This window comes from Barbus barbus, assembly GCF_936440315.1.
Source record: "Barbus barbus genome assembly, chromosome: 1".
NCBI classification, from domain to species: Eukaryota; Metazoa; Chordata; class Actinopteri; order Cypriniformes; family Cyprinidae; genus Barbus; species Barbus barbus.
This window is the reverse complement of record NC_136729.1, coordinates 17,308,990-17,327,800: the sequence shown is the minus strand read 5'-3', so window position 1 is coordinate 17,327,800 and position 18,811 is coordinate 17,308,990. Positions and strand designations below refer to the sequence as shown.

The following is an 18,811-nucleotide window of genomic DNA, read 5'->3' as shown; positions in this document are numbered from 1 at the left end:
AAACACTGCTTTACAACAATACAAGCTTTCTTATTTTCTTAGCATGAAATGTTTCGGCCAATCAAACTTGCATTAAATTACATTCAATTATAAAATGACAGAAACTGCTTCAGTTTGAAAGAAGAAAACAACTACATGTTAAGTCATATAGTATTGATTGTTTTTAGTTTAAATGTGAATCATTGTATTAACATTAATCCTTCTCCGTTAAAGTGTTTCCTCCTGATTGTGAGTTGCCATTTTATTTTGATGAGTTAGTAGCCTCTCTCTCACTACTAGCAAAGCGCTCTATTTTGATGCATTGGAAAAGTTCTCACCCCTCCTCCCATACTTTGTGGATAAAAGATGCCTTCTTCTTTGTTAATGGAAAGAATTAAACAGTCTTTGAAGTTCCATGGTTACATTTTCAAGAATTTGGTTACCCTTTTTGGTGTATGTTAAGTCTCTGCGGCTAGATGTAGCCTCTATTGACTGACTGATTGCCCATTCTGCATCGCACTATTAGTTTGTACTTACTAGGTAAGCACTAAAGGCACAGTATTTGCTGTAAGTAAAATTACATGTTTTTTTATTTTTATTTTTTCTCCTAACCCGTTATTCTGGTTACCCCCCTCAACTTCCTGGACTAATTAATGTCTAGTTTGTATTGTTACATACAGTTTTTCTGTACAATATTGGACACTGCTCTCAATCTGTGGGTTGGGTGAGGGCATGTATGTGATATTTTTGTATTATTCTTTTCTTTCCTGATTTTTATTTTATCAAATTTTTCCTTTTGTTTGTTTTTTGCTGGTGTGAAAATGTAACAAATAAATCATTGTAAAAATGATCACATTATTAATGTGAATACTAAATAAACCACATTTTGGGTTTAGTGTCATTGAAGGGTTGCCTGAGTCCTATGGGACAAAAAAGTTTTGAGAAAAAAAGGTGGTGGAAGACTTTTTCCACAGCAATGACAGATACACCTAAGAAAAACACAACTGTATGTAGCTGGGGGGGGGGGGGGGGATCATTTGAAAGAGGTACAGAGGGCTTGGCTTACCGTAAATGAGGCGTATGCAACTCTGAAGCACTGCAGATCTTCACAGCTATGGAGACGGTGAGAAAGAGTGATGATCAGACAAGCAAATAGAGTACAAAAACTTTACAAAGGCTATTAAAAAGACAATTCAAATGAAACCACAGTAATGGATATTGAATTGGGCCTGACAAGGTTTATCCACATAATAGCTTTAAAAAGTAGTTCTTCCATCACAACTGCCAAAGGAAAAGTCTACATTATCAATTTAGAAGTGAAAGATTATTCAGCCTAAATGTTATTCCCATTATCCATGTTAGGTGGAAGATTTAACAGATGGACAAGATTGAAAAAAGAAACCCAACCAATTTAAAATGGAAATCCTACCAGTAATGTGTGTGCGTGTGTGTGTGCGTGTGCACGTTTGAGCCTCATGAGGAATAAGTTAAAGCCGCAGTAATTAACCCAGGTCTATCTGCTAATGATCTCATGATTGCAGAGCTGACTCAAAGCCAGAGAGCCAGAGCCAAAAGTCAAGAGCTTACATTAAACTCCTAAATTACCAACTGCGCTTATTAAATAAAAGGTGAAATTAAAGGTGAAAGTAAATCAAGCAAGAGCTTACGACCGCATTTTAACACATACGCAGCATCTTACAAAAATAGCAGCATGAGGGAAGAAATATCGAGAATCAGAAGAGGAAAACCAAGCTCTTCTACTATAAATCTAAAAAACAACACCATATGAAAGAATGCCATGACTTGTCTCGTAGTCAACCACCATACACACTTCACCATGAGACTGGTGTGACTATCCCAGATAGCGGATGGGGTCATAGAGCTGCTGCTGTATTGAATTGCGTTGTGTGTGTGGTAAGTGACCTCAGTGAGTGGTAGGAACATCTGTGCAGCAGCTGCTGCCATTCAACCACGACAGAGGTCAACAGGAGTCTAGTACAGACCATTTATTCCACACTGATTAATCACGGCAACCTCACACTCACAAACATTATGCAAACAAAAACAGCATTACATTTTCATCACGTCCAAATATGCCTACTCTACTTCCCTACTATATGTAGGCAAAAAAAAAAAAAAAAACCCCACAAAGGAGTTGGGAATGGCATGGAATGACACATGCCGGTCGTCTGAGTCATGAATGGCACAGAAGTGAAGCAACTGATGCCGTATGTCACATGACAATGGAGTTAAGATTGCCTTCATTCTTCATGCTATATAGAGCATAATGTTTAAAGGGTAGTTCACTTAAAAACGAAAATTCTGTCATTATTAACTCACCCTTAACTCATCCAAACATGAAAGACCTTTGTTCATCTTCTGAACACAAATTAAGATGTTTTCGATGAAATCTGAGAGCTTTCTGACCCTGCATAGACAGCAACACAAATGACACGTTCAAGGTCCAGAAATGTAGAGGAAGCAACGAGAATACTTTTTTTGTACAAAGAAAACAAAAATTACTTTATTCAACAAGTTTTCTCTTCCATGTCAGTCTCCACCGGGCATTCACAAGAGTACCACGACGCATGAGTGTTGTCGCTGATGCCGGAGCCGGCATTATAATGTAGAACTCGGATGTGCTGCGCCTTGTTCACAAGCAGAAGAATGAAAGTCTGACATGGAAGAGAAGAAATTGTTGAATAAAGTTATTTTTGTTTTCTTTGTGCACAAAAAGTATTCTTGTAGCTTCATAAAATTATGAAGTTAAACCACTGATGTCACATGGACTATTTTAACAATGACCTTACTATGTTTCTGGGCTTTGAATTTGTCAGTTCCACTGCGGTCTATGCAGGGTCAGAAAGCTCTCCGATTTCATCAAAAATATCTTAATTTGTGTTCCAAAGATGAATGAAGGTCTTATGGGTTTGGAACGATATGAGGGTGAGTAATTAATGACTGAATTTTTATTTTTGGGTGAACTCTCCCTTTAAGCTCTCGCAAAGTAAGTTCTTCATCAAACGTAGCATATTCTCTGCCAGTATGAGACTTCAGATGCAGCATTTGAAATGGAATATTGTCAGTGAAATTATATGTTTTTCATTTGGCAATGACTGCCAAAACATTCTCGCTTTGTGTTTCATGGAAGAAAGTTGCAGGGGATTAAAATGAGGGTGAGTGACCCCAATAATTTTAATTTTTTTGGTGTACTATTCCTTTAAATCTATACAGAAAATTAGCTCTTTGTCATCTATGGCAAGCTGGAAATCTAAAAGCTTTCAAATTAAAGCTTAAAAATCACAAAAAGGAAGATCACAAATCACCATCATACTCAAAGCACGATAATAAATAATAAAAAGTAGCAGAACAGCCATTTTAACTAAATCACAATTACAAATATTCAGACACCCTTTTAATGCCAAGAGCACTGGAAAGTAATGAACAAGTTGGAGGAGAAAAAAAAAAAAGAGATGACTGTTAATGCATGATGCTCGGAAAGCCTGTGTGATGAACACTGGCCTGACTTGCATGTGTAGGCGGTGAAGTTCACATGACCGTGCTGGCAACACATCAGTATGTCAGACGGCTTCTCAATGACTCACAATCACTGAAAGACAGAATGAACAACCCCCTGTACATGCAGCATGTTCCAGCAGGATGACACGTTAACTCAGGGCAACATTCAGTCCATGTTCAACCTATTTATACAGTATATAAATGTATTGAACAATACAGAAATTGCTTATTAATGAATCATGAGAAATCAAATTGTCCCTGATTTTTTGGGATAAGAGTTCAATGCACTCAAAACACACTAACTTTTCAGAAATACAAACGTCTATATGTGCAAGAACAAACCTCATTGGTTCTCTTTTGAGCTTGTTTAGCATTTTTAATGTGCTCTATATGCGAGTACTCTGTGTGTCATACTGCGTCTCTTCAGAAGACTTGGATTAAATGGCTTGATTGATATGGATTACCTTTACACTGTCTTTATGAATGTTTTCAAGCATTAAAGTTTTGGTATAATGGAATGTCAATAAAGGGACAGAAATCACTTTCTTTAAAAATATATATTTGTGTTTTTGAAGCTGAATGAAAGTCTGCATGAAATGACATGAGGGTGACTAAATGATGATAATTTAGTTTTTCAGCTGAGCTAACCCTTAGTCCAAAAAAAGTATTTAAGGAAACTGAGCCACAAAATGAGCTCATTCTGTAATTCTTGGGTTTCTGATATCAGAAAATGTCAAATCTGTTTTGTCACAGGCCAGTTAGCAAGCCTGGCTCTTGAAAGACAAGCAACATTCCTGCTGGATCAGCAAAACTCAGTAAGTTTCCAGGCTAGATTAACTCTCAGCATGAATACAGAGTCTAGTCTAGACACAGGGGTGTATGAATGGTTTCAAAAGAAGGAGGGCACATTAAACCATCATTCTAAAATAATAATCCCTCCAAAATATGGCCAGACAAACAGAGAAATTTATATTTTACAGGCAGCCAGCTCACATTGTGGATGATGGGACTGACACTGCTATACACAGCTACATGGAGTGACATCTATTAACACGGGTAAATGGATTTAATTGAAAAAACCTGCACAGGCACACACTCACTTTATTTCCTGAGCACTTCCCCTGTCCATCGTTCAGCCTGGACAGGATGCTCAAGCAGAGCAAATGTGTTACTCTGTACAGCAAGTAAAATGTACACACTGAGGAAATCAACCTACAGATAGCGTACTTATAGTCTGCTCCATATTAAAATGGGATGCAGGAGAAAGAATTCGGGAAAGAATCAGGACCCTACATAAATCACATTTTATACAGACAATGACAAAACATGTTAAATGTCTAAGTATGGAAATCCTAACAACATCTCATTACTATTTGAAATATTTCCTTCATACATTACAGTTCAAAAGTTTCAGGTTGCTAAGATTATGTTTTGAGTCTCTTATGCTCACCAAGGTTGCATTTATTTGATCAAAAACAGTAATATTGTGAAATATTTTTCTATATTAATATATTTTAAAATGAAATTTATTTTTGTGATGACAAAGCTGAATCCTCAGTGTCACATGATCATTCAGAATTCATACTTATTTGTTGATTTGGTGCTCAAGATTAATGATTTATTATTATTAATGTTTGAAGCAGTTGTGCATAATATTTTGGTGAGAGGATTCTTTGAATAGAAAGTTCAAAGCAAAAACATGTATTTGAAACATATCCTTTGCAACAATATAAAAGTCTTTACTGTCACTTAAATGGGTTATGAATTGCCTAATTTTATTATTTTGTACTGTTCTGTGAGGTCCTCTTATAATGTTATCAAGATTTTTTTACATCAAAAAAATATTTAGAAGTAATAGGCTATTTTTTGTCCTTGTTTTAACCCCCCTCATCAGAACGATCTGATTGAATAAAAGTGGCGGATTGTAGGGGTGGGCGATATAGCCTCAAAATTATATCACAAAATTTCAAGAATATTTGCGAAAATATTGACATTTATGACGAAAAAAAATAAAAAAATAAAAATGGAACAACATTTTATTTGTGATTGAAGCTGGCAGGCAGCAGCATTTATTAGTACAAACACGATGAAGGGCATTTTCCATCCTTTTCCAATGAGCTACTGTCATTGATGACAGACTACCTAATACGAAGTATAAATCTATTGTCATAAGGTGGCAGCAGCAGCATTACAGTGTTATTAACTGAGCTACATCATTATAAAAGTAACTAATTACCAGGGAAAGTAACTATTTTGTTACTTTTTTTTTATTTTATTTTTTTCAAATATGTCAAATAACTTGGATTCCTGCAATATTAAATGTTAAATTAATTAAATGGACACTACATGGAATAAATTATTATTTTTAAACATTGTACACTAATACAAAACAATTTAAAAATACTTATTTAACACTGATAAAGTTTTAATATTCTAGCAGACATTATACCAACAAAGCACAATTTAACTTAAAATTAATTAGTTAATAATATTCTGTGGCCATTTTTGAACACTACGTGTGAAGGTTATAATAAATGTATTAATAGAGCTGTTGTAATTATCATTATTATTGTCTTTTTCATTTTATTTAACAGAACAACAGTAATATTATAATACTAACATTTATGAATGTTGATGGAGCTTTTATTCTGACGGAAACCCGCAGGAAGTCCTCAGTGCTTCTTTTTGTTGACAGCAGCAGATTTATAAATTATCCATTAATAATTTGGGAAGATGCACATATCACATTGTCACATGCCTTGTAAAAATTCATAAAAGTGTTACTGAGCAACTGACGAGTAATACAGTTTCAGCGCAGATTTCCTTCGCGGTTTGGACTTGGCTAACGACACAGCGTCGCGAGCTGCTTAGGTTTATAGCTTTAGGTACAGAAATTGAATAAAGTAATCCAATGTAAAACAGCATTGCATATTTGACTGTATAAATTAAAGATTAATCTTTATTAAAGTTACAAAAGCGATTCAATCAAAAGCAGTGAGTGATTTCTTATTGTTGCTGTTTGATTAATATTAAGAAAGTACTGTCACTTTAAGAGAACGCACTGATACTGTACGTTCAGCCGGCTATGTCTGCTATAGGATACTTACCAAGACGGGCATTTTGACATAAATTTTTGTGAATTTGTCAATTCAAACACAATAGAGGCGCGGGTTTGCGTGCTTCTGATGAACATTCCACAAGCTGTTGTTTTGGCAGACTGGCTTCAATATAAACTGTTGTTAGACTAACAACTAAGTTGTGAATTCTGAAACTTAGAGGATGTTTTTATAGTACAATGACCTCTTATATATTGTTATTAAGTTCATGACCCCTTTAATGTATTTTTGCTTAATAAAAGTATCAATTCATCAAAAAAGTTGCAAAAAATCTTACTGACCCTTGAACACTAGTGTATATGAAAATCTAATAATAACCATGTCAATATTTGTTATTAGTTAATAAACCATTCCATAGTTTCAAAGCAAGTCGGATCAGTTCAGAACTGGCACAAAAGTAATGCCTCTTAAACATATTTAGCAAACAGAGAAGAGTTTGCAAACGGAAATAGACTTCAGTCAACAGTAATAACATCTGCAAAAGCATCTCCTGCTGCAGCCAAGCAGCCAATCAGCAGCCTCCTGCTAGACATTAGCTGGTTTAATGACTGTGTTTTCACTGACAATCCAGTTCGTTTAACAAGACTGGGGCAACACTTAACATGCTGTACACTTTCATAAAGCAGCTATTCCTGTGAAAAATGAGCGGTGCTAGACAGCTTAATCTGAATTGTCACTGAGATTTTGGGGATTAGCAACTAAAACCACTGCCAGCTAATGAGGCTAATACTCATAAAATATGCATATTAGTGGACCCAACAGTGCTCCATTCTAAAATAGAGTACAAGTACTAGAGCAGCATCTGCATACTTTAACAAATGACTTATGCACTGCCAGGAAGAAACACAGTCATAATGCCACCCACATCTAAGGTAAGGATCATATGATTTCCTGAGCCACAACTATGACCTCAGAGCGCACAGCTGTAACAGATTACACAGATCTGGTTATGGACGTTATATCTCGTACTACGAGGATGCACTTCAGAGGTTTACACCACATAGCCTTCCAGTAAACATGCCAGTCAGGAGTTACACGCCTGGATAATCTGCTCTAGTCTGTTGTATCCATTTAGTTCAGCATTAGGGATCTCCAAGAACATGCCGCACAAATAAAGGCTATTTCCGAGCATTTCATTAATGCAGAGCTGTCCACATGTAATCGAATCCAGCTGGAGCTCTCAAGACACTTTCAAAAAATAAAAAGTGCTCCACATTGAGAGGGGGATAATGTTTGTGGGGGAGTAACCCTCATGGAGCAGGACACCCAGGTTTGCTTTTCCTTTTCCGTGTGGCTACACAACACTAGATCTTGGCTGGAATCCCACTGGTGTTGCCCTCACCAATAAACACACAACAAATCACCTTATATAGAGCTACAGGACAAGTAGAAGGTCAAATCTGGCTCCAAACTCCTCATAGTCTTCAACATGATCTTGTCCTGTGGGCAGTGGGGATTTGTGTAAACAAAGTGTATTTTTAGAATCGCGAGTATGAGAAGAACAGCAGAAGTGTTACATCTTCCACTTCTTTTTATTAATGATGTTCCATTTGGCCTTAAATTAACAGTTTATCAAGTGTGTTAAGGCACCATTCACTCAAGAACAAATGTAAATAGAGTATTTAAAATAACTCTTCTTTTATGATTTACCAATCCCTGACCTTTGATAAAAGAATACATACATACTCCATAACTCAGATGTTCTGTCAACACAGAGCCCTTTGAAGGTTAAACGGATGGTCGACAAATATTAGCATCTCTACGTCAAGGCAAATTCCAACTTTAGAAGGACAGAGGGGGGCCAAGAAGGTAGTAAACCGAGAGTAAGAGACAGACAGAGAGACAGATAAAATTGGACACATGCTAAAACACCCCCCTACTCATCTTCATGCAGCAAAACGTTACCAACATTTATTACAAGTGCTTTAAAGCCTGAAACTTCAATGCTTTTTAAGGCAAATAATGTTGTTGAAACGTGACAAATGTTTATGGACAAATAGGTGTCAAATTGTTGACATGCTTTCCCAAAAAACACATTGAGGGTACAATCATTTAGATATAATATCAACATATGCTGTAAATATGATTTTAAAAAACAATTATCAAAAAATATGAACACTAACACATGTGAAGCAAATGGTCTTGAGATGAAGCACTATCCATGCTGTTTACTCTATAGATCCATCTGTCATTAAGGACTAGTGAGGTCCATTTAAAGAACTGTGTTGCCAAGCTATATATATATTTACAGCTACATTTATATAACATAACTATCATGTTTATAATACTTCAGATGAGTTGTGAGTGTAGCAAAATAATCAGAGTGTGTGGAGATTTCTGTACGTTATATGTTTACTGTGTTCTATCACATGATTCTTTACAACTTCTCTAAAGTCTGTGCATGTTACATGTACACTATAGACAAAAGTACTGGGAAACAAGTTTCAATCAGACCCAAGTGTATAAAATCAAGCACATAGCCATGAAGTCCATATTTACAAACATTTGTGCAAATAAATGGGTCATCCTAGTTAGATTATTCCAATCCACGGTCAACTGGCATTATTGGAAGGTGGAAGCAACTTAGCTACATAAGGCCATGTAAAGTGGTGAGGCACATGAGTCGCCAACACTGCTGATTCCATACCTGAAGAATGACTAACTTTAATATCATTAATATCAGCACAGAAACTGTGTGGCTAGAGCTTCATGGAATGTGTTTCCATTGCTGAGCAGCTGCATACAAGCCTCACATCACCAAGTACAATGCCAAGCGTCATATGAAGAGGCAAAGCACACAGGCACTGGACTATGGAGAAGTGGAAATGGGTTATGTTGAGTTACAAATCATCCTTCTCTGTTTGACAGTCTGATGGGTGAGTCTGGGTTTGGTGGATGCCAGGAGAATATTACCTGCCTGACTGCATTGTGCCAACTGTAACGTTTGGTGGTGAAGACTTATGGTATGGGGCTGTTTTTCAGGAGTTGTGCAAGGGCCCTTACTTCTAGTGAAGGGAAATCTGAATGCTTCAGCATACAATTTGGACAATGAAATCCTTTCAAATTTTTGGGAATAGTTTGGGGAAGGTCCAGCATGACTGTGCCCAAGTGCACAAAGCAAGTTAGTTTGGTGTGGAAGGACTTGATTAGCCTGGATAGAGCCCTGACCTCAGCTCCATCAAACACCTTTGGAGTGAACTGGAACAGAGATTTCAAGCCAGGCCTTCTCGTCCGGCATCAGTGCCTGACCTCACAAATGCTCTACAAGATGAGAGGGCAAAGATTCCCACAGAAAGACTCCAAAACCTTGTGAAAAACCTTCCCAGGAGAGTGGAAGCTGTTAGAATTGCAAAGGGTGGGGGCAACTATCTAAATACATATGTCTATCAAGTCAAGTCAAGTCTGCTTTATTGTCAATTCTTCCACATGTACAGCACATACATAAAGAGAATTGAAATTGCGTTACCCTCAGACCCTTGGTGTAAACAGTTAACATTAAACACGTTCAAATACAGATAATACGGTTTAAACATATGTACATACAACTCTATAGCTATACAAGTAAGGACATTGTAGAAAAAAATAAAGAAATGGATAAAGTGGCATAAGGCACATGGTAGAATAGATGGAGTGCAAACCAGTTAAATAAACCAAAACTGTGCAGATATATGTATAGTGCAAAAAGAGCTTGTCAGTCTGAGGACATTGTAGAAAAATAAAAAAAGATAGATAAAGTGACATGGCAGAATAGATAGAGTGCAAACCAGTTAAATAAAACAAAACTGTGCAGATATGTGTGTAGTGCAAAAAGAGCTTGTCAGTCTGTTAAATTGACAGGAGAACAGTCTTTTTATGAGACTATCCGAAGAGGTAGTTTACAGTCAATGCTGGATGAGGTAGTGATCAGTCCAATGCTGCACAAGTGAGAGGTGCTGGTCACAGTTTGTAAGTAGGTGGCTGGTCCTGGGGGTGTGGGGAGCCGTGGGGGGGGTCTCCAGGTCCTCGCCTGGAGACTCTGCAGTCTCCTCCCTGATGGCAGCAGACTGAAGAAGCTGTGTGTCGGGTGGGTGGGATCACCTGCAATGCGGAGGGCTTTGCGGGTGAGACGGGTGCTGTAGATGTCCTGGAGGGAGGGGAGAGAGACACCAATGATCTTCTCAGCTGCTCTCACTATTCGCTGAAGTGACTTGCGGCAGGATGCGTTGCAAGCGCCATACCACACAGTGATGCAGCTGGTTAGGATGCTCTCGATGGTGCCTCTGTAGAAGGTGCACATGATGGGGGCCGGGGCTCTGGCTCTTCTGAGTTTGCGGAGGAAGTAGAGACGCTGCTGTGCTTTCTTGGCCAGTGCTACAGTGTTGCTATGTATTTAGAATGCAATGTCATTAAAGTCCTGGCTGGTGTAACAGTCAGATGCCCCAATACATTTGTCCATACAGTATATGTTTTAGGTTCCATAGACTCTTTAGTAAATATAAGGATGCAGCCCTTCCTTCACATATGATTTTTAACAACCGTTTAAAAGTTCAGTTCCTATAACTAGGGATGCATTGACATTTAAACTCTGGCTGATATGATAAGCCGATAATTATTACATCTATTTTGTCTGTGGAATACAAAAGAAGATATTTTGAGAGTTAATGAGGTCCAAACAAAATTGAACCCCTATGACTTTCATTGTATAAAAAATTAAATAAAAAAAGAATTATAAAAAAAAAAAAAAAAAAAAAAAAAATATTTATATGATAACTAAAGATTTTTTTTTAAATCATACAGGTTGTAAAGTAAAGTTTTTTCAGTGAACTTTTCCTATAAACTGTGGAATTTATGACAAAAGCATGATAAAATTCATAAAACAAACTATTTTTCTGAAATCTCAATTTCAAATCTACTGTCTTATAAAATAGCTCTTAAAATAAATTGTGAATAAATATTGTTGAAACCTGACATTTATCTGCATGTACAGACGCTACAACTGTTTGAGCAGCATTTAGTCTAACCCATTTACGTTGTAAAGGTGGAGAAATGGCAGCACCACAGTCTAGTCTGTTCCACTTACAATACAGGGAATCTGGGAATGTCAGATCTATGCAGCATACGCAACCCAGCCAGCTGCAGACTGGCTCAGAAAAGCCCCTCTCCACTCTCTGATTACATGTAACCATATTGAGCCTCATGTCAGAGGGCAAAAAATATTCTGTATTCCCAAAAATACCCTGACAGAGAAAAACTCTATTCAAAGTGACAGGACACATACAAGGTTTTATCTTCAGAACTATTTGTTCATATGAGCACCTGAGACATGTCCTCTACCTAATACATTGTCCAACAATCCATCAGACCACTCTATTTCTCTTTTAGCACCTTTCTTTGATCACTCATCTACGGCTCTAGTGGAATGTGTTCATGAGAAAGAAGCCTGCATGAACCCTCATAGCAGTTTGGATAGGAATTGTAACTGCCCTTTCTGGCAACCAACTCACAGTGAGCACAAGAGATCACAACGAGCCAGATAGCCATTCTGCCGAAGGGGAGGCAGCAATAGCAGAAGCTCCCGATATAACAGACTGACCTGGATCCTTTTTCAGCACAGAGAATGTGGGGGGAGAAACAACCTCAGGCCTCCAGAGTCAAACTCAAACTAAGGCTCCAATAGGTGTTCTGTGTCAGACGGTATGGAGCCAAACGCCCTGCTTCACAACTTCACAGCTAAAAATTTTGTATAATTTAATAACAATAAAACATATTGTGAAAGAAAATAAAACATCCACTTATGAAAGTGGATAAAGATTTTAAATTTCTTGAAGTCTTTAACAACCTAGAATAAATGAATAGAAATGATGATTCTGTCTGAGCTATGCATTTTAAAATGAGCACACACTAGTGTAAACTGAAAACTATTTGAGCTTTATTAAAATAATTTGTACTGATTTATTGTGTTGGCTATATTTTGTTCCTTTGTGCAGTGGCTCAGGAGATGAGTCTTTGAGTCTGTATACATGTCAACAAGCTGAAAAAAATAAAACCAAAGTTTTTTGAGATAATGTAATCTTGTTAAAACTGTTTTCATAAAATTGGTATCGAAAAAAAGTATCGTTCAGGAACCGGTATCGAACTCAAGGTATCGGTATCGAACATTTTTGAACAATACCCAGCCCTAGCAGCAAACCACCACAAGTTTGTCAGCTGGTTCTGATAAGATCGATTACAGGATGAAATATGTAAAATGCGTGATATATTGGTTAAGCAACCTGTCAATAATTAAAGGGATAGTCCACCCAAAAATGAAAATGTCATCATTTACTCACTTTCATGATAATTTTTTGTTCTGTGGAACAGTATTTTTATTTCAGTAGCCTATATTATTATTATTTTTTTCTCTCTCTCTCTCTCTATACAATAGAGGTGAGTGGGCTCCAAAGTTGTGTTCTTCACAATATCTTATTTCATGTTCCACAGAAGAAACAAAGTTACACCGGTTTGGAATGATATTAGGGTGAGTAAATGACAGATTTTCATTTTTAGTTGAACTACTGCTAATACAGACACAAATTTGAGTTAAATGCAAGAATGCCTATTGTAATAATTGGTTCTTATCACAGAGGTAACCGAGGTTCTAAATGTAGAGGGTTTTGGTGAGGTCACAGCTCAACCAAACCTAAAGCTTTACTAAAACTTATGAAGCCTAATTAAACAATTTGACTCAAGATGAAGGTGCAGATAAGAGTGAGTGACAAAACAAGGAAAGCAGAGTTGAAAAGCAGAGAATGATGACAGGTGTAGTGTTTTATCATTTGCTGTTGGCAGTAGTGCTCAGAACTCTCTGGAGCTTAAGGATGTGACACCCACATAGCCAACGACACCCCTGCTAATTATAACCGCCGCATTTGAAGAGGAGTTGCAGTCAAACTTCCACCTCAACCTTGTGTGAAAATCAAGTTAAGTAATAGACCTAGTTCACTCAAAATTTAAATTGTCATCATTTACTACATGTTGTTCCAAACCGGTTTGACTTTATTGCTTCCGTGCAACACTGAGTTTAGCAGAATGTTCAAATTTGAGCAGAATTTTCAGTAGATTAGCTGCACTCTGTTCAGAAGACTTGTCATATAGACAAATAAATACTAAAGTGTGTTTTTTATATATATATAATTATTTTGGAGCCTGACAGCCCCTGTTCATTTAGTGTGAACATTCTTCGAAGCTTTCTTATTCTTTGTACAATATAAGACAGAAAATCAAACAGGTTTGATATGACATGAGGGCTTGTAAAAGATCTAATTGCAATCTGTGTAACAATATGCTAAGAAATTCAAATCTTTACACGGACTCAAAAGTTTTCAATACCTCAATTCTCTGAAATGTCGAATGGAAACGTCTGCACTTGTCCAAGATGGAACTAGATTTGGGCAGAACATGCAGGTGTGCGAAGACTCATTGAACGCACAAGTGTAATCTGTAAACTTGCTACCATTCATGTTCAGCAATAAACAAACAAACAAAAAAGCCCTTCAAAATACCAAGACTGCTGGTGGTCTAAATTTACTAAGGCATACAGCACATGCACTTGAAACAAGCTTGATATATACACCACAGTTCAAAAGTTTGGGGGCAGTAAGATTTTTTTTAAATACTTTTATTCAAAATGGATGCATTACTATGATCAAATGTGACAGTAAAGACATTTATAATGTTACAGAAGACTTCTGTTTCAAGTACGTGCTATTCTTTTGAACTATTCGCCAAAGAATCCTAAAAAAAATGTATAGTGAGAATCATAAAAAAACACTTCCCACAAAAACATTAAGCAGCACAACTGGTTTCAACATTGGTAATAATAAGAAATGGTTCTTGAGCATCATGTAAATGATTTCTAAAGGATTGCAACAAATAAACAAAAATGACTTTTCATGATATGGGACCATTCATAATTTAAAAAAAAGAGAATGAATAAATAGACAGTTTGAGGTTCCATTATAAAGGAGCACGCTTTACTCACTGGTCTCATTTGACATACGTCTAATTCTCTCTATAGAAACCAACTGATCCATAGCATTAAGGGAACTAATTTTTTTATTTACAGTCAAGTCAATGAGCTTGTTCACCTATACAGTGTAAACATGCTGAGAATCAGCATTTTTACCAATAAGGTATGACCCATGGGCAAGCTACCAATAAACGTGACAGCTGTGATGAAAAGCAGCTGCAGTTTGTCAAAAGGACAGCAGATAGTACTCTACTTGATGCCTTTTCCTAAGCTACTGGATTCATCAGCATCAGCAGTCCATAAACAGTAAGCAGACCTGTCTGTCTCCTTCAGGTCAGTGAATGCTGTGAGACAAACTTAAGACTTTAAAAGCAAAGTAGGTCTACAGTGCTAATAAAAGGTAAAGTACAAAAATAAAACACAGTCCATTCTCAATGAGAGATTACAAGCGCTTAGTGAGGAGGATGAGTTATACTGACTCATAAAAGTGCTTAATCTTTAGAATGTGCTGCACACATGAAACCTTCTTTACCTGAATCTCATTAAAACAAACAAAAAAAAAAACTTCTTGACACTGACAAACAAGATGAAGCTGAAGAAAAATGCCAATACATTCATATTGTCAGAAAAAGTTACAATACATGATTAATCTACACAGAGAAGCTCTCATAAAAAGCTCACTTTTATCCACTATGTCAATAGAAATGAATGAAAGCTCCTTGTCATAAGATCATTTTCAGTTTTAAAATTGGCAAAAGAATAACAAAGCATAAAAAAAGTAGCATAATGTTCAGACATGTGGTAACACTATATGGGGTAAGCCATCACAATGGAAATCTTCCAAGAAAACAACAACATTTAATAGGATTTTCAGCTCATTTTAAGCAGTAAAAAGCATCTCGTGAAATAAGTAATACACAACCTTATTGTCATTATTAAATATACAAGTTTTGTTCAGTAAGAAACTGTAGTCACTACATGGTATGAAATTACTGCAACGAACAAGTACTGTTTAAAGCCAACATACAAAACGAACATATGTGTGTAATCAAAGCCTTTACTCCAAACCTAAGGTAACTCCCTTACTGCTTGACTTTGTTTTCAAAATCAAACACAGGCTTATGTTTGATAAACTTGAAACATATACAATTTAGCAAATGAATGAATAGCAAGTAAATTAATAAAAAGGTGAGTAGCTAATGTAATTCAAGACAAACAAAACATCCGAAGAATCCACAAGTATACATTTCCAAAGCTCTGAGCAGTGTTGCCAATTTAGCTATTTTGTAGCTAGATTAAGCGACTTCCTCACCCATTTTTAGGACTTTTTTCAAAGGTTTAGGGACAAATATAGCAACTTCTTGGACAAACCTAAGTTCTCATCTTGCCCACTGATCTTCATCATTCATCTTTATATAGATAAGTGAATTTACCATTATGATGTTATCTAGTGACATTTATCTACTTTTTAATTGAAAGCAGTTGGCAACACTGGCTCTGAGGGGATGTTTAAATGTGATGACACCGAGGGGTGTGGCGTCAGCATGGGCTCCATGTGTCTGGACCATCACAAAAGCATTTTATCCCACTGTTGCGACTGAACGTGGGTAGTTGTTTTAAGAGTGAATTAAAGGTTTAAACAATGTCAGAGTATGGAAAGGTTATGGTAATGCGGATTGAGAGAGAAATGCCTGGAAGTAAGACGTTAAGATTCAGTCCTTGAGCCAATGATTAATGTTGCGATTTAAACACACTGCAAGAATTCTTCTAAAGAAGCTCACTTCTATCTAAAAACATGTTTGTAAAATATTAAATGAACTGATTAATGGCAAAGTTTTATCAAACACAGAATATGCTGAATATGGTTCTAGTTGCTATCCACAAAAGTTAAGCATCGCTTATACAGATAAACAACGTAAGCCTTGCCAAGTTTGAAATCTCAATTAAATAAATTAAATAAATATATTTTTACGAAACCATTTTTATTTCATCCATAGCCCCATGTGTCTCGTGAAAAACGAGAGCGAACACAAACCACCAAACACGAGCATTTGCCTTAATGCAAATATCAGTCATCATCCGTCTTTCTGCATTTCAGAGACAAACGTTTAAGTAGTCAAATGTACCGATTACAACGCAGAAACCCACAGTGTTCCCATCGATTAATGTGCGCGTGAATTAATTCTCCTCATTAGCAACTGGTGAAGCATGTGAATCATGTCAGATGCGATATAAGGACTCTATGCACGTCTCTGTCCAGCACTCACTGCTTATTTCCACGCACCTCTAAATCCCAATCCATTCAAACACTGCATGTGAGATCGGTCTTGCCGTATTAATACATAACACATTAAAACACACAGCGATCGCGGATATTTCATAATTCGCCGAACACTGAAATCTGAGCACACTGGATCTTACCGGTGAGTTTGTTTACCGCAGTTTCATTGCAAGCTCGCAGCCGCTCGATGCACAGTAAACTACGGTCTTGTCCTGCCTCTTTGGAGTAAATCACTTCTCGATTGACGGAATTTACCGAGCCGAGCCGAGCCGATCACTAATGATGGGACTAGAGGAAATGCGTCATGCAGACCGGAATTCAGGGGAATGTAGTCCTGGTGAGTCGGCATCTGCTGTGTATTTGTCAGTTTTTTAAATGGTAAATTTGTATTACATTATTATATTTGAATATATAATACGATATTTATTCGCATAATTTACCAACCAATACTGACACAATAATTATATAATTATATAACCAGTGATGGGCTAGTTACTCAGAATGTAATATATTACTCATTATTACTAGTTACTCCTTTCAAAGGTAATATTGTTATTTTACTCATTACTTTCTGGCAACAGTAATTAGTTACACTACTAGTTATACGTTACTTTTTCTTCATGCCCCACAGAAGTTGTAACTGTGTATCTTCCACATCTTCTAGAATGTTACTAACAATATATTTCTGCCTCATCGTTTGACCAAAATCCACATTGGATCGCTGTCAGAAGTTATTACAGACACTCAGTGGCATTTCAGAGAGATTTGACAAGTAATTGAAGAGAACATGATATTAACTGAGAAGTTTTTGTTTACGGACCAAAAGAGAGAAGCACATCATCGTTAATTCAGTGGTAATAAATGAATGTCATATTAAAGTCAAATAAATGTTATTAATTTTTAATGTCTGTAAAAATTAAATTCACATTTTTAAAACCCAAGATTTTGTTGAAGTCATTGTTATTTGGTGCTTAAGAAACGGTTAGGCTATTATATGGTACATAATAAAGAAATCTTACATATTAACGGATAATTCAATCTCATTTAATGCTCCTTGTGATGGTTAAATGTGCTCTGATTATCTTTGAAGATTAAACAATAGTTTGAAACAAGACGTTTGTAGTAGCCTACTGATTATTGAGGTCCATATCTGTCCGTCTTCCATACCGCTTATACTCTACGGGACTCGGGACGGGAGTGCTGGATGATTACTTACAGCAGCGGTATCAGAGTAAAGAGGTTAGGAGAACGTTCTGGGAACCTTCTAGGAACGTAAATAGAACGTTCCCTTTAGGTTAGGAGAACGTTCCGGGAACCTGACGAGAACGTTCCCTAACCTAAAGAGTACGTTCTATTTACGTTAAGAAAACTTGCCTGGCTACCCAAAAGGGAACGTTCTGGGAACGTTCTAGGAACCAAAAACTACCGTTGCCAGAACGTTCTGGGAACCAAAAATTGTTAGCTGGGTAGTAACTAGTTACTGCCCAACACTGAATATAACACACACACACACACACACACACACACACACATACACACAAACACACACACACTGAGTTCTATGTTTTATGAGGACCTATAACATAGCGATTTCTGTACAAACCTTACATTCTGTCCCCTAACCCTTAACACTTACATAACATATTCTGCATTTTTACATTTCAATTAATCAGTCAATAATGATTTATATACTGTTTTCCTCAATGGAAACGATTTTTTCAGATTTTACTTTTCTTTCTCTGGATATTCATATACACTCTCAGACAAAAAAAAAGGTACAAAAGTCACTGAAGCAGTACCTTTTTTAAAAAGGTATACTTTTGCACCTTATTTACCCCTAAAAGATGCATACAAGTACCTTAAAGCTATACACAGTCCCTAAAGAGTACAGATATCACTACATTTTCCATAGGGTACCGCCGCAGTGAC

General features: G+C 36.7%; 1 protein-coding gene across 1 annotated transcript in view; it reads right to left on the bottom strand.

Moving 5' to 3' along the window:
- Positions 1-17,109, bottom strand: part of LOC306847853 (talin-2-like) — a 55,437-nt gene extending 38,328 nt beyond the window's left edge. The window contains exons 1-2 of the mRNA XM_079382041.1: positions 17,023-17,109; positions 1,046-1,091 (exon numbers count right to left, since the gene is read on the bottom strand). The gene's annotated coding sequence lies outside the window, so the exon portion shown is untranslated. The remainder of the gene's footprint in view (positions 1-1,045; positions 1,092-17,022) is intronic.
- Positions 17,110-18,811: the final 1,702 nt, after the last annotated feature.